A 13,796-nucleotide genomic window follows, 5' to 3' on the forward strand; every position below is an offset into this window, starting at 1 on the left:
ATGCTGAAATCGGTATTGATGACTTTATGATTGTTATTGCAAGTTTTTATGTCCCAAACAAAGAACGTGAGCAAATTGAGTTTTTGGAAAGTGCATCAGCAGCTTTTCATGCAAATTTTCCTCACAGTAAAATTATTGTAGGGGTGATATTAATATTACGTTTGATCCAATAATGGACAAACGAGGAGATACTCTTGACACTAGAAATGTTTTCAGAAGTGAGGTCCATAAATTTATAGACACTCTTAGCCTTGTAGATATTTTTAGAATACGCAATCCAAACGCTTATAGATTCACATGGAGAAGGGGCAACTCGGCATCCCGTTTAGACTACTTTTTTATACCTTCTTCTATTCAGAAGCAAGTAAAACAGTGTGATATTATTCCTAGCATCAAATCAGATCATGATGCAATAACGCTTACATTAGAGATCTCAACAAGCAGAAGAGGCCCAGGTTTTTGGAAATTTAATTGCAGTTTATTAGAAGATACACAATACACGCAAATGATGAATACACTGATTACAGAAACAATACATGAGAATGCAAACTTAAGTGATAGTGCTCTTTTTGAATTTTTAAAATATAAGATAAGGGATTCAACAATTACATATTCAAAAAAGAAAGCCAGAGACAGAAAAGATAAGGAAAGAGACCTTTATTTAGAATTGCATAGATTGGAAGAAAGAATTGATGATAATCTTAATGAAGGGGTTCTGAATCAATATGAGTCTGTAAAATAGAATTAGATAAGATCAACTTGCTGTTCTTTGTTTCACTTTGTAACTTGTGTACATTCGCACAACGCTAGATTCTGTATGAAGCGTGATACGGGAGCTTTTATATTAGCATTTCTTTGTACAACACGCTTGTTTTCTTAATTCCACGGAAAAAATACCGATAACAGAGACATAAAAGTAACTGACTAATTTACTTATTGTGTGGCTGTGCCTTTAGTCAATCACCTGGTTTTTTTAGTTTCTAAAGAGATATTTAATGACTCACAGTGTTCGTGTTCAAGTGATCAGGTATGCATAGGCAGGAGCCTGTGTTATGTTTTTATTAACTAATTAGTGATGTGACTTTTTCAGACTAAAGCCTTCTTGTGTCTTTCTTGCCAATTACAACTGCGGCGGCAACAATGTCTGAGTAATAAACAATTTTTTGTTTGTATTTCAGAGGAAGACAGGTGTGACGTGAATGCAAGTTCAAATATGATATGATATTTATTGAAAAAAACACCTTTGTTATTTGTATGTGTCAGTTCCTTTGTGTGACTTCAAATTTCGGTTCCTTTAAGGCTTTTCTCATATCAAGATCTCAAATAACTCCTCATATTGATACATGAAATTATTGACACGTCGTGTTATACCGTGTTATACCATACAGGATTAAACTGACACTGTTCCTCGAGCAGTCGGAATACATCAGCATTTACGGACGAGATGCCGGTGCGCGTGTGATCATCGTGCCCTACGACGTTCCCAGTTTCCCGTTCACGGAGGGAATAACTATCAAACCGGGTACAGTGACTTCACTTGCGAATTAAATGAGGTTGGTACTTACTTCTGTCTGTCGATTACAGCTGAAAACCAGGTCGAGGCTCTTGCAAGGTACATTTAACGGCTCACAGGCGGTATTTTCATGCTAATCTTGTCACTGTAGTGTTTATGATATTAACGCTTTCCGTTTGTTCAATTATTCATTCATTTATGACAGCATGTAGTTACAAGATTACCTGATCCTTATGGAGATTGTGAGGGTGACCGAAGTACAATGCAAGGAGATGCTGATACCGGTAGCGGTTATCGATACAAGGTTGAGGTATGATCTCCTGCTTCCTTCAAAAGCTTCTGACCTAGAGTTAGTTAAATATGTGAAACTACTGTATACTTTTCAAAAACCAAGCTAACAGTCAAATCGTGTCATAGAAACTGGAACTGTCATTCGGCATCTACTTGAAGAACAGAATAATATAGCTGAGTTTAAGTCTGAATTTGTTGTCATGCATTTTATCAATTAAGTTGGTTAGCGCCTCGAGAATGACTTTTGCTCAAACTTTCCTCCGGCAAACTTTCGACCATTCTTTCAAAGTCAAAATCGGGGATTACCGCACAAATATTGATACGGTCAAAAAATGAATTGTTCTGTTCCAATGACATGGTTTTCAAAATTAGGATAGGTATAGGTCGACCGGAATTTTTTTCCAAAATATTTTTATTTTTAAATATGAATTTTTCAGAGGTTCTGGACGGTCAAACACTGGCAACAACATTTCCAGAAAAATGTATCATACATATAAAAGGAACAAAAACATAAAAGACATCCGCGTTCAAGCAAAATTCAAATGCCAAGTAACGAACGCGTGATTTTATGGGTTTTTTATTTCCTTTTTTTTTCACTTCTGTGTTTACGTAGCTCTAAAAGGTTTAGGGTCGGCAGATAAAAAAATAGGGTAGGTCTGGTATTCGGAACAGCACAATTTTTCTAGTTCGGCCTACTGGAAACAAATTATTTACCGACACTTGACATTCAAAAGGGCCGCCGTCCATGTTTAACTCTATGGGCGTTATGATTTTCAATTTTTCACAAAAAAAGCCTGTGAAGACTTTATTCAGTCCTCTCGCTTCAAAATGAGTCCCCACGGAATATTGTAAACAGTTTGAGAGTCCGGATGTATGTCCTAATGCGCACCCTACCTTGAGTAGCAATGAACTTTTTAACCTTACTTTAACTTACGCATTAGAATCTAACAAACAATATTCATTGAACCATAAAAGTAATAGATTGTCGACATTTATATACAATTGGCTCAGAAGAAGTTGATATACGGTATTGCCATATAGTAATCCTGTACGGTGAGTCAGCAGACCTGCACATCACCTCTACAGACTCGCATGTCGAAAAAATAATGACAGTCGTCATCAGGTCATCTGGTCACTTTATTTTGATTGATTATTTTCGTCGCTGATGTCATATCATCATAATAGTCATTGTATGTAGCTCAACATAATTTCGTTAGCTGGGATAGAATAGGATATGATAAACAAATTTATATAGCGCCTATATCTATCAAGCAATGTTCACTGGTCCGTACACTAGGTTACAGGTATGCTCTCTCGAAGAAATGGGTCCAAAGCTGTATAATTAAATGCACTAGTTTTCTTACTGACAATAATTGAACAATATTCCAGGCCTGCCAAGACGAATGTCTCCGACGTAAAATTGCCCTGGAGTGCAGATGCTATCAACAATTCCGGTTTGAAGAATTACCACCATGTTCTCTACTCAACAAAACACAAGGTAAGCGAGTAATGACTTCATCGACTTCTCAGGTTATGACAACGATTACTTTCATGTTATCTTTTAAATGATTTGCCGCCTCTACATGACTATAATAAATGGCAGTGCCAAATGTGTGTCATTCCGACCGACCCGTAGACACATCTTGGTCCAGTCGTACATTTGACTTAAGCAGCGTTGGTCAAATTGTCATAAAAATTGCTACAGAGCATAACCATTGGAACATCTAGATGTCACATGTAGACCTTTACACATGTACGTTGACCGACGTCAATATGAGCACTATTCTTAAACGAGCTTTCTTGTTTGATGGAAAAGTTCATATTTCATTCGATTCGACATGGTTCTGAATCCGTTCAATCTCTAAAGACACGAGGTTTATTTCCGATCGACCAATTATAGTATACAGGTCTATTAGAAGAAATAAAGGTAATTTGAAGTCGCCCTTTGCTGCATCAACACTTTCAAGGTCTTAAACACTTAAAGCAAAGATGATGAGATGGTGTAAAAACAAAAGTCATGTTCTGTAATCAAAAGGTTACCTTCATCATCATGTAAAACTTTATTGCGATGAGTAAAACAAAATTTGGTGTTTGCATGAATCTATCATAAAAATACAGACCAAGTCCATTCATTTCCGTCACCAAGGTTAAGTTAGAGTCATTTTACTCGAGTCCCCGTCACACATTACATATTTCACGGATAACACCACGATCGTGTCTCCGGTTTTTACTCTATTGTGTTTTCTCCCGTAGATTTATGTCAACAACTGATGCATTTCTTTTTCCAAAGGAATCTGCTCGATTGCGACTGTCATTTTCCCTGCTGGTAAGTTCTATATTATTTATATCGAATGAGTGTTTTGACACAGCTGGGTAGACTATATATGTTTTCGTGTTTGCCTTGTGAGTAGTACATGCAGTGCAGAGCAAGTATAGTCTTCAGCACTGACAATGCAAACGGACGCTTCTTGTCGACGTGTTTACATTTGTAGAACATGGAGATGTAGAGTTGCAGTGAATGCATTGCAGACCTGATTCTATGTAGCTCATCGGTATCACAGTCTTCATCGTACGGTACTTTAACACAGGTAAACACCACAGAGAACATGGTAATGGGGAATTCATTAATCTCATTGCCATCATCGTCGTTTTCGTTGTATTGTTGATGGCAAAGATTACGACAACGAAGACAACGACAACGAAGACGATGATGATGATGATGATGATAAGGATGAGGAGGAGGATGGTGATGGTGTCGCTGTTGTTATTCATGACCATTACGATTATGATAATTATCATTATTATACACCTACGTCTGTAACCTATGGAGTTTCGTCGTTACAGTAAGTTCGGTATCAGAGGCGGCGGAGACACAATAACTTTGACGCTGAGTACAATAACTTTAGGGAATGGTCAGTTTTCGGCCTGGGGGGGGGGAGCCGGTGGATTATTTTTGCCGAAGTCAAAAGTGGCTGACCCTCCCCCCCCCCATTCCAAATTTTGAAAACAGGGTGACCCCCCTATTCCAAATTTCGAAAACAGGGTGACCCCCCCCCCCCGGGGCACGACATAGGTAAAACAAAAGGGGGACATAAATTATAATATATATATATATATATATATATATATATATATATATATATATATATATATATATATATATATATATATATATATATATATATATATATATATATATATATATATATATATGTGTGTGTGTGTGTGTGTATGTATTATATTTTACATATATTTATATTTTAAATAGTCATTCTATGTTTTAATGAAATTGTTGACATGTCAGTTGTAAGATAGGAATTTCAAAGTGTCAATCTTAAAGTTTGAATACAGTACGGTACATTTTGAATGAGCTGTATTTTGAATGAGCTGTGAATGTATTTCACACTTTCTATGCTTAACCAGATGTCCTGAACTGTTGTACAGAAATGGATGTCAATCATTAATATCAAAGAGGAATAAGCAGTGAATCAAAAACTTTGATGGGTGTTAAGACTTGCTAACAATCCAATTAAATCTCCTGAGGAGCCATAGAGACCTTTTTTAGCCAAATCTGATGTGTACAGTGTCTGAGAGGACCTTTTCTTGTAACATTGAAACCATAAAAGCACAGCTAATAATGACAAAAACTGCCTTTTATAACTGTTATTTGGTTCATAAAAAAGCATCTTTCTACAGAAAACCTGTGAAACAAAGGAAAATAACTGCATCAATGAGAAGGAAAGATATAATGTCATTTTTCTATCTCTAAAATAAGTCACTGTATCAAATATATATTGTGAAATATTGTGCATGTTGCTTTCTCATACTGAATTATCATAGAGAGAACAGAAAAGTATCAGGAATTTGTCATCCTTTTCATATGAAATGCAGATTTCATAATGGTACACTTTCACTTAGCAAACATCAAGATATCTCTGATTTATTAAGTATGGCGCCCGAAGGGGGCGCCGAAAAATATGAAACATCCTGATATCTCTGATATATATGCCTTGTATATCAAAGTCATACACCTGAAGAGCATGCTTAAAAATATCTGATATATTAAAGTAATGAGCTTGAAGAGCACGCTGAAAAATATTGAATATACAGATATCTCTGATGTATGTATGCTTGATATGTTAAAGTTGGGTGTCCTGAAAAATATGACTGATTATTAAAGTTACGCGCCCGAAGGGCGCGCCGAAAAATACAACTGAATGATGAAATTTGTGGCTGACACTAGCAGTTTAGGCAATGATGAGCCTGTGTCAAAATTCACAACACACTGACCCCCCCCCCCCCCTATTGGGCATTTCAAAAACATGGTGACCCCCCTATCACAAAAGTCAAAAACAGGGTGCCCCCCCCCCATGCTGAAGAAACTGACCAGTCCCTTAGGTGTTATTGGACGCTATTTGACCTCAAAACACCTTTACGTCAACAAGAGGAAAAAGAGGAGAATATTTTACATTTTTCACAAAAATATATACATCTTAACATTCAGTACTTCACAAAGTAAATCCTGGTCAGTCCAAAACCCGTGAATTTGAGTGAAATTATGCTGCTGACGTAAAATTTCTACCACGTGCACTGCGCAGCGCCGGTAGAAATTTCGTTCTGTGCGCTTAGGGACGCGCTGAACGCGTTCCCAGTCTGCTCGCGATCGCTCAGTGTAGTGCGCGAGAAGCATCCAAAAAACGCCTAAATTTTGACTTTTTTCAGGTAAAATTGGACTAAAAAGGTGTATAATAATAAGGTTATTCACAAAATACCGGGATTAATGTCCTCGTACATCGTACGCTACGGACGCGTCTCGGACAATACCTCCGCTGCACCATGTACTCGGACATAAATCCCGGTATTTTGTGAATAACCTTATATGATTAGTGTCAGTAATGGTCGTTCTTCTACCATCATAAATACACAAGAAACGGCTTCCAATGTACTGACATTGAGATATCCCATTTGTATATTAACACAGGGACAAGTACTACACGTATGCAATATCACAGTCCTCATGGCCGGCAGAAGTGTACCTGGTAAGTTTTGCTATCTCAGCAGTTGCGCTTGCAAACATCACTTATTAAAGGTATACAGTCACCTGTAATCTAAAAATGTCCTATATGGTCAAAGGGGCGTTCCTTGGTATTGAAAATGCCCATGTGAGGGCGCTGTTTTTTAAAAGCGGCCACCCGCTTTAAAATCTGTGATTGGTTAGATTTTCTCTTTCCATGGTAACTGTGGCAAAATTGGAACAGGTGACAGTATACCTTTAATACGGAAAATGCACTATCTGTGACATGCTCCTGTATCCATCCACAAAAAGGAAGAAATCGGGTAACAGCTATGAAATGACTAAAATTCATAGTTAACCAAAGTTTGCACGTACGATATATTTTAGTAACACAGAACGATATAGTAACTATTTCAATGTAGGTGTGTCTGATATTCGTGAAATCGAGTGACTCTTTGAAGACGTTCTTTTTTTTTCTAGAAACCTTTGTTGAGATCTCTGCATTCAACAAATGACAAAACACGAAACTTAAGTAATATGGAGACCGCCAGGTGAGTGTTAAATCGTGTAAAATATACAGTTAGTTAAGAATGAAATATCTATACCATAGAAATATGAGAAATTTCGAGCCAGCGAGCTGGATCCATGTAAGCGGCTCTTCAACTCCCTTGCTACACAGGATACACAAATTCTTCAGGTGTCCCAATTTCTTTCAGCGCACAGACCAAGTACATATATCAAAAGTGATTCCAAATACAAACTCACTGAATGATAGTTTGTTTACCAACTCCAGATCTTAATAATAGCGTAATCATGGTGCATGGCTTCCGGAAAAATTCAAACCAGATTCTTTGTCCGCTGATCGAAAATTACACACGTAACAGCATCGACATTTACGTGTGAATCATAATTTGTGTGTTTTGTTCAATTTGCCTTTTATTTCAGCTTCAATCTGGCTAGTCTTGTTGTCTACTTCGAGAAATTGAATTACCAACTAATAAGTGAAAGCAAGGACTATTCGGTACGTGCATTATTAACTACGCTTCTTCCGTACAACTTTCTCTGTGCACCATTCAAACCCTGTGACAGAGAATGTGAGTTGTGGGTTTGGCCTTGTTCTGAGATGGTGCAGCAATAGAACACACCCGTCAAACCTCGCTCCTTCCAGAGCAATTTTTACGCCTTGTTAATATAGCAAGGTACCACATTGAGATAGCATGGTTCCTTCTTAAACAGCACCATCCCTTAGACTGCATTCACAAACACCTCAGTACCGGGGGTAGAGGTTTAAAATAAAATATTTTTCCACCCCATAACAAACTCACAATGCATTCAAATCCCCCGACTGACTTTCTATAATTTTGAAGTCCCCCTCAGAATAAGGCAACCTGTGGCCGATATAGTGCTTCGTCCAAAAATATCAATAATACATGGAAGTCTATTCGGCAAACTATTTACATTTTTCGCATTAAAAAAAGCAAACTATATCTGTACATTTATATTCATTCGATAATTCATGTAAATGTACTTTGCTTGGAGTAGCAGGTAAAAAGTGCATGTGTGTACAAAAAATTTGATTTTTGGATTTCATCGATAATGTCGATTCACCATACATGGTAGTCTATGAGGAAACTATGAACGATTGTTTCCGATATAAAACTAGCAATATCTGTGCATTTATAGACGTTTGATAAGTGACATAAATGTACTTGATTAGCATATGGTGGTTACAAGTGCACATGTGTACAAGAATTTTGGAATTTCACCAGGACCGAAAATGTTGATTCACTGTACATGGGAGTCTATGTCAAATTTGTGAATAATTTTTCCAATATAAAACTAGCTCTATCTGTGCACTTATAGACGTTGGATAATTGATATAAATGTACTTAATTAGAATAGAGTGGTTACAAGTGCATATGAGTACGAGAAATTTGATTTTTGAATTTTTCCGTAAATGTTGATTCACTATAAATGGGATTCTCTAAAAAAACTACGGATACTTTTTTACGATACTAACTAAATCGGTGCTTTTATGAGTGTTTGGCAATTGATACAAATGTACTTCATTCAAATAGGGTGTTTGGAAGTTCAGATGTGGACAACAAATATTATATTGGAATTTCACCCAAAATTATGTCACCTCTCAGTTTAGTCGTCTACAGGTAAACTATTAATATAAATATTTCCCTGACAAAACTTGCCATATCTGTGATATGTAAGTATATATGTATCTAGTATATATTATAAGTGTTTATAAATATTGACTTTTAGGTTGTAATGTTTCGTGATAAACAATAATAGTAAGTGCTTTCTGTATAATTACAAGCCAAACTATAAATGAAGGTATAAAACATTACAGCCATTGTCCCTTTCGCGATCACATAAGGAAGGTTTAGAAATAGGAATACTTCCCTCACCTGTAGAGATAACAGAACACAATTAACATGTTTGCTTAAAATGGACACATTAGGTGTACCTTTTGGTAAATCAACTATGTTTTGTTCTGTGTATTGACGGCATTTTCTTATTCTACCCCCCACAGCATCTTAAAATAACAAAATTCTGTTTTGCAAATAGTGTGTATAGGCAAATGTAAAGAGCGCTATTGTTATTGATGGCAAATGAATTCTAGTGTACACATATGGCTGTGCTGGACTATTCATTATGCTTCAGGAAGTAGAACAAGAAACTACAGTGGATACACAAAACAAAACTGCCCAAAATTTAGGCAATTAGTTATAGCTTAAAATTGATAACCCAACACACATTTCATATCAACCAGAGAAAGTTTTGTTCTGAGTCCCCTTTTAGGTCCCAAAACCCTTTAAGTGCCGCCAAACATACCGTTGATATTTTCAAGTTCCCCGTCACTTCTGCCGCCCCCTCCCTTCCAGAGGCGTTTGTGAATGCAGCCTTATTCGGTTAAAAATGGAGCATCGATTTACAATAGCACTGTGATGGCATGCCATCACTCTCAGATCTAAGATAACTGCAGGTGAAGCACGCCATATGGTCAGGCGCTGGCATTTTCCATGAGGGTTCCTGCCCTAATTACATCGTAGCGTGAATAGTCTCTCCTTACATTTTCTATAATTGTGTACAGTTCTATTGACTGTTTTACTAGTCATATAGTAATCTGCTAAGGTGACATGAGCATTGTCACATCGCAATGACAGATTTAAAAGGTAATTGCCCTAAGAAAAGTTGGAAGAAAAATCCTGCCATAGTCAGGAGTTAAAGGATCGGGAAATGAAAGACAAAAAATGTGAAATGTCGGTATGTGATATGTCGAGTCGATATGTACAGTACTCTTGAAGAAATTGTACTTCAGCAGGATTATTTCACATAAAATCTTTTTGACTGTCCATCGCTCACTGTATGACATATTGATGATTTAATGTATATTGTTTTGAAAACTAACAAATCTTGTCACACATAAAGCTACATGAGGCCAAAAGTCAAATAACGTCCAATAATGCCGCAAGTTGTTTGACTCCGCATCCGTATTGTTGTACTCCGCGTCAACTGATGCCGTCTGCGAAATCGTACAGTACGATGAAATGTAATAGGTTACCTACATGAGTATATAATAATAGGTACTTACTAACCTCTCATTATAGTTTACTTATGTTTTCCTTCTTCATCTCTTCTCTTGCAGATGGAATCGCTTTTCAGTGACATAGGTGGGACACTAGGCCTGTACATAGGACTCTCAATGATTACCGTGCTCGAATTTTTTGAGTTTATTTATGAGATGGCGACTGTTTTCTCTAGGAGAGTTAACTCCCGGCGTCGAGTAGATATAGTTGCGTAGTATGTGAGCCTCCGCTCTAGGGAGGCAGGGGCCACTCAGTTCCCAATTCGGCACAGATGTACCGGACAGCATTAGGGATGGACCATTTGGAATATTTAGGGGGAAAACATTACAAAGGGAATGTCACTGAAAAAAAATCAGCCAGAGAAGGATTGACATATAAAGGTGGGACAGTGGAAAAAATATGTACAATAGATCAGGTAAAAAAATTAATGCTACGCCATCGATCTCCCAGATCCCCCAGGATATCAAATTGTCAGCCCCTTAGAAGTTCAGAGCAAACACTCTACAGCTGTCCGTCCAATCGGAGGACAGAAGTCTACACTTTGTCCCAAATACTAGTGTTAAAACTTTACTTTTTTATTACAATGCATTAGGTCACAATCGCACTGGACACAATAACAGGGGTCAGAAGTGTATATTGGATCAACATTTCCCTAGTCAAAACTTAGAGGAGTTAGATCTGCGGTACATGTGTAATGTGTGTACCCTTTCCATGGCAATGGCCTCTCCCTAGGGTCTCTGCTATGTTTTCTAGGTGCGTGTTCGATTCTAATAAGGTGAACTACACCCGCTCATGTCAATCACCAACCAATACACGTTCAGATGAGACGATGAGTTGACATTGAGCCAAATACTCAATAAGACATTGACCTGATCGTTTGCTGAAATCGTGAAATCGTCATGATTTTCGCTTAAATACGGATAGAAGGATCGCTTAAATGTTGATTCACTGTACATTGTAGTCTATGAAGATAATAAGAATAATATAATTCAATCCAAAACTGCAAATATTAAAGTGATATTTATGTAATTGATTAGACAAGGGTGGTTGCAAGGGAATGTGTATGCACGAAATTTGATTTTGGAATTTCAACAAAAGGTCGATTCACGATACGTTGCAGTCTAGGAGAAGACTAAGATTTTTTTAAAAACAAAGTAGCTAAGTCTATGTATTTATAGATGCTTGATTATTGATATCAATGTACTTGATTAGACTAGGGTGGTTTCAAGTAAATGTATGTGCAAGAAATTTCATTTTTTTAATTTTACCGAAAGACTGATTCACAATACATTGTAGTCTATCAGGAAACTAAGAATATTTTTATCGAATACAAAACTAGCTAAATCTATGTATTTATGGATACTTGATTATTGATAACAATGTACTTGATAAGACTAGGGTGGTTTCAAGTGGATGTGTGTGCAAGAAATTCGATTTTGGAATATCACCAAAATGTTGGTTCATTATACATTGTAGTCAAGAAAGAAACTTCGTAAATCTTTTCCAATACAAAACTAGCTAAATCTGTGTATTTATAGACACTTGTTGATTAGATTACGGTGGTTATAAGTGCATAGGTATGCATCAAATTTGATTTTGGTATTTCGTTGACATGTTGATTCACTGTAAAGTATAGTTCATGAGGCAACTATGAATAGTTTTTTTTTCAAATTCAAAACTGCTAAATATGTGTATTATAGACACTTGATAACTGATATTAATGTGCTTGGTCAGATTTGGTGGTTACAAGTGCATGTGTGTGCAAGAAATTTGATTTTGCAATTTCACTTAAATGTCGATTCACTGTACATTGTAGTCTATGAGGATACTAAGAATAATATAATTCAATTCAAAACTGCTAATAACTGGTATTAATGTACTTGATTAGACAAGGTTCGTTTCAAGTGACTGTGTGTGCACGAAATTTGATTTTAGAATTTCAACCAAAAGGTTGATTCACGATACATGGTAGTCTATGAGTATACAATTATTTTTTTTTCAAAAACAAAATAGCTAAGTCTATGTGCTTGATTATTGATATTAATGTGTTTGATAAGGCTAGGATGGTTACAAATTCGTGTGTGTGCAAGAAATTTGATATTTGAATTTCCCTGAAATGTTGATTCACTGTACGTTGTAGCTAAATATGTGTATTTATAGAAACTTGATAACTAATATTAATGTACTTAATTATACTAGGATGGTTTCAAGTGAATGTGTGGGCAAGAAGTTTGATTTTGGAATTTCACCAAAATGTTGATTCACGATACGTTGTAGTCTATGAGGAAACTATGAATATTTTATTCCAATACTAAACTAGCTAAATCTATGTATTGATAGATGCTTGATTATTGATATACTTTGAGGAATCTTTTAGCCACTCTCTTTCTACATCAAGAATAAAAGTCGTTGGTCACCATACAAAGTTTGGTACTAGAGAAACAAATAACCCATGATTTACCGATATTTAATATTCAAAATGGCCGCCATCCCTGTTTTACCTCTATGGAGAAAAAATAAACATTTTCGAATTTCGAAAAACTAAGCCATGAGCCCCTGCACGTGATATATCAAGTATATCAGAAAAATTGTAAAAGTTTGCGAGTCCGAATATCTGTCCCGTAGGCGCATTCTATCTTAATGTTGATTCACTGTTCATTGTAGTCTGTAAGGCAACTATGAATCATTTTTTTCCAAATCAAAACTGCTAAATATGTGTATTTATAGACACTTGATAACTGATATTAATGTACTTGATTAGACAAGGGTGGTTTCAAGTGCATGTGTATGAGAGAAATTTAATTTTTAATTTTACCAAAATGTTGTATCATGATAATTATAGTCCATGGGGAAACTTTGAATTATTTTTCCATTACAAAAGTAGCTATATCTGTGTATTTATAGATGCTTGATTATTGATATCATTGTACTTTATTAGGCTAGGGTGGTTACAAGTGCATGTGTTCAAGAAATTTGATTTTTATTTCAGTGAAATGTTGATTTCTTTACATTGTAGTCTATGGCATACTAAGAATATTTTTTCAAATTCAAAACTGCTAAATCTATGTATCTGTAGACACTTGATAACTAAATCATTAATGTATTTGATTAGACTATGATGGTTTCAAGTGAATGTGTATGCAAGAAATTTGACTTTTCAATTTCACTAAAATGTTTTATTCACGATACGTTGTAATCTATGAGGCAACTATGAATATTTTTTTCCAACACAGGACCAACTGAGTCTGTGCTTTTATATTTTTACAATGCTAAACTAACTAAATCTGTGCTTTTATAGGTGTTTGACAATTGATATAAATGCACATGATGAGAATAGGGTGTTTAAAAAAGCAGATGTTACCAACAAATATGGGAT

Source organism: Ptychodera flava, chromosome 9, assembly GCF_041260155.1.
Source record: "Ptychodera flava strain L36383 chromosome 9, AS_Pfla_20210202, whole genome shotgun sequence".
NCBI classification, from domain to species: domain Eukaryota; kingdom Metazoa; phylum Hemichordata; class Enteropneusta; family Ptychoderidae; genus Ptychodera; species Ptychodera flava.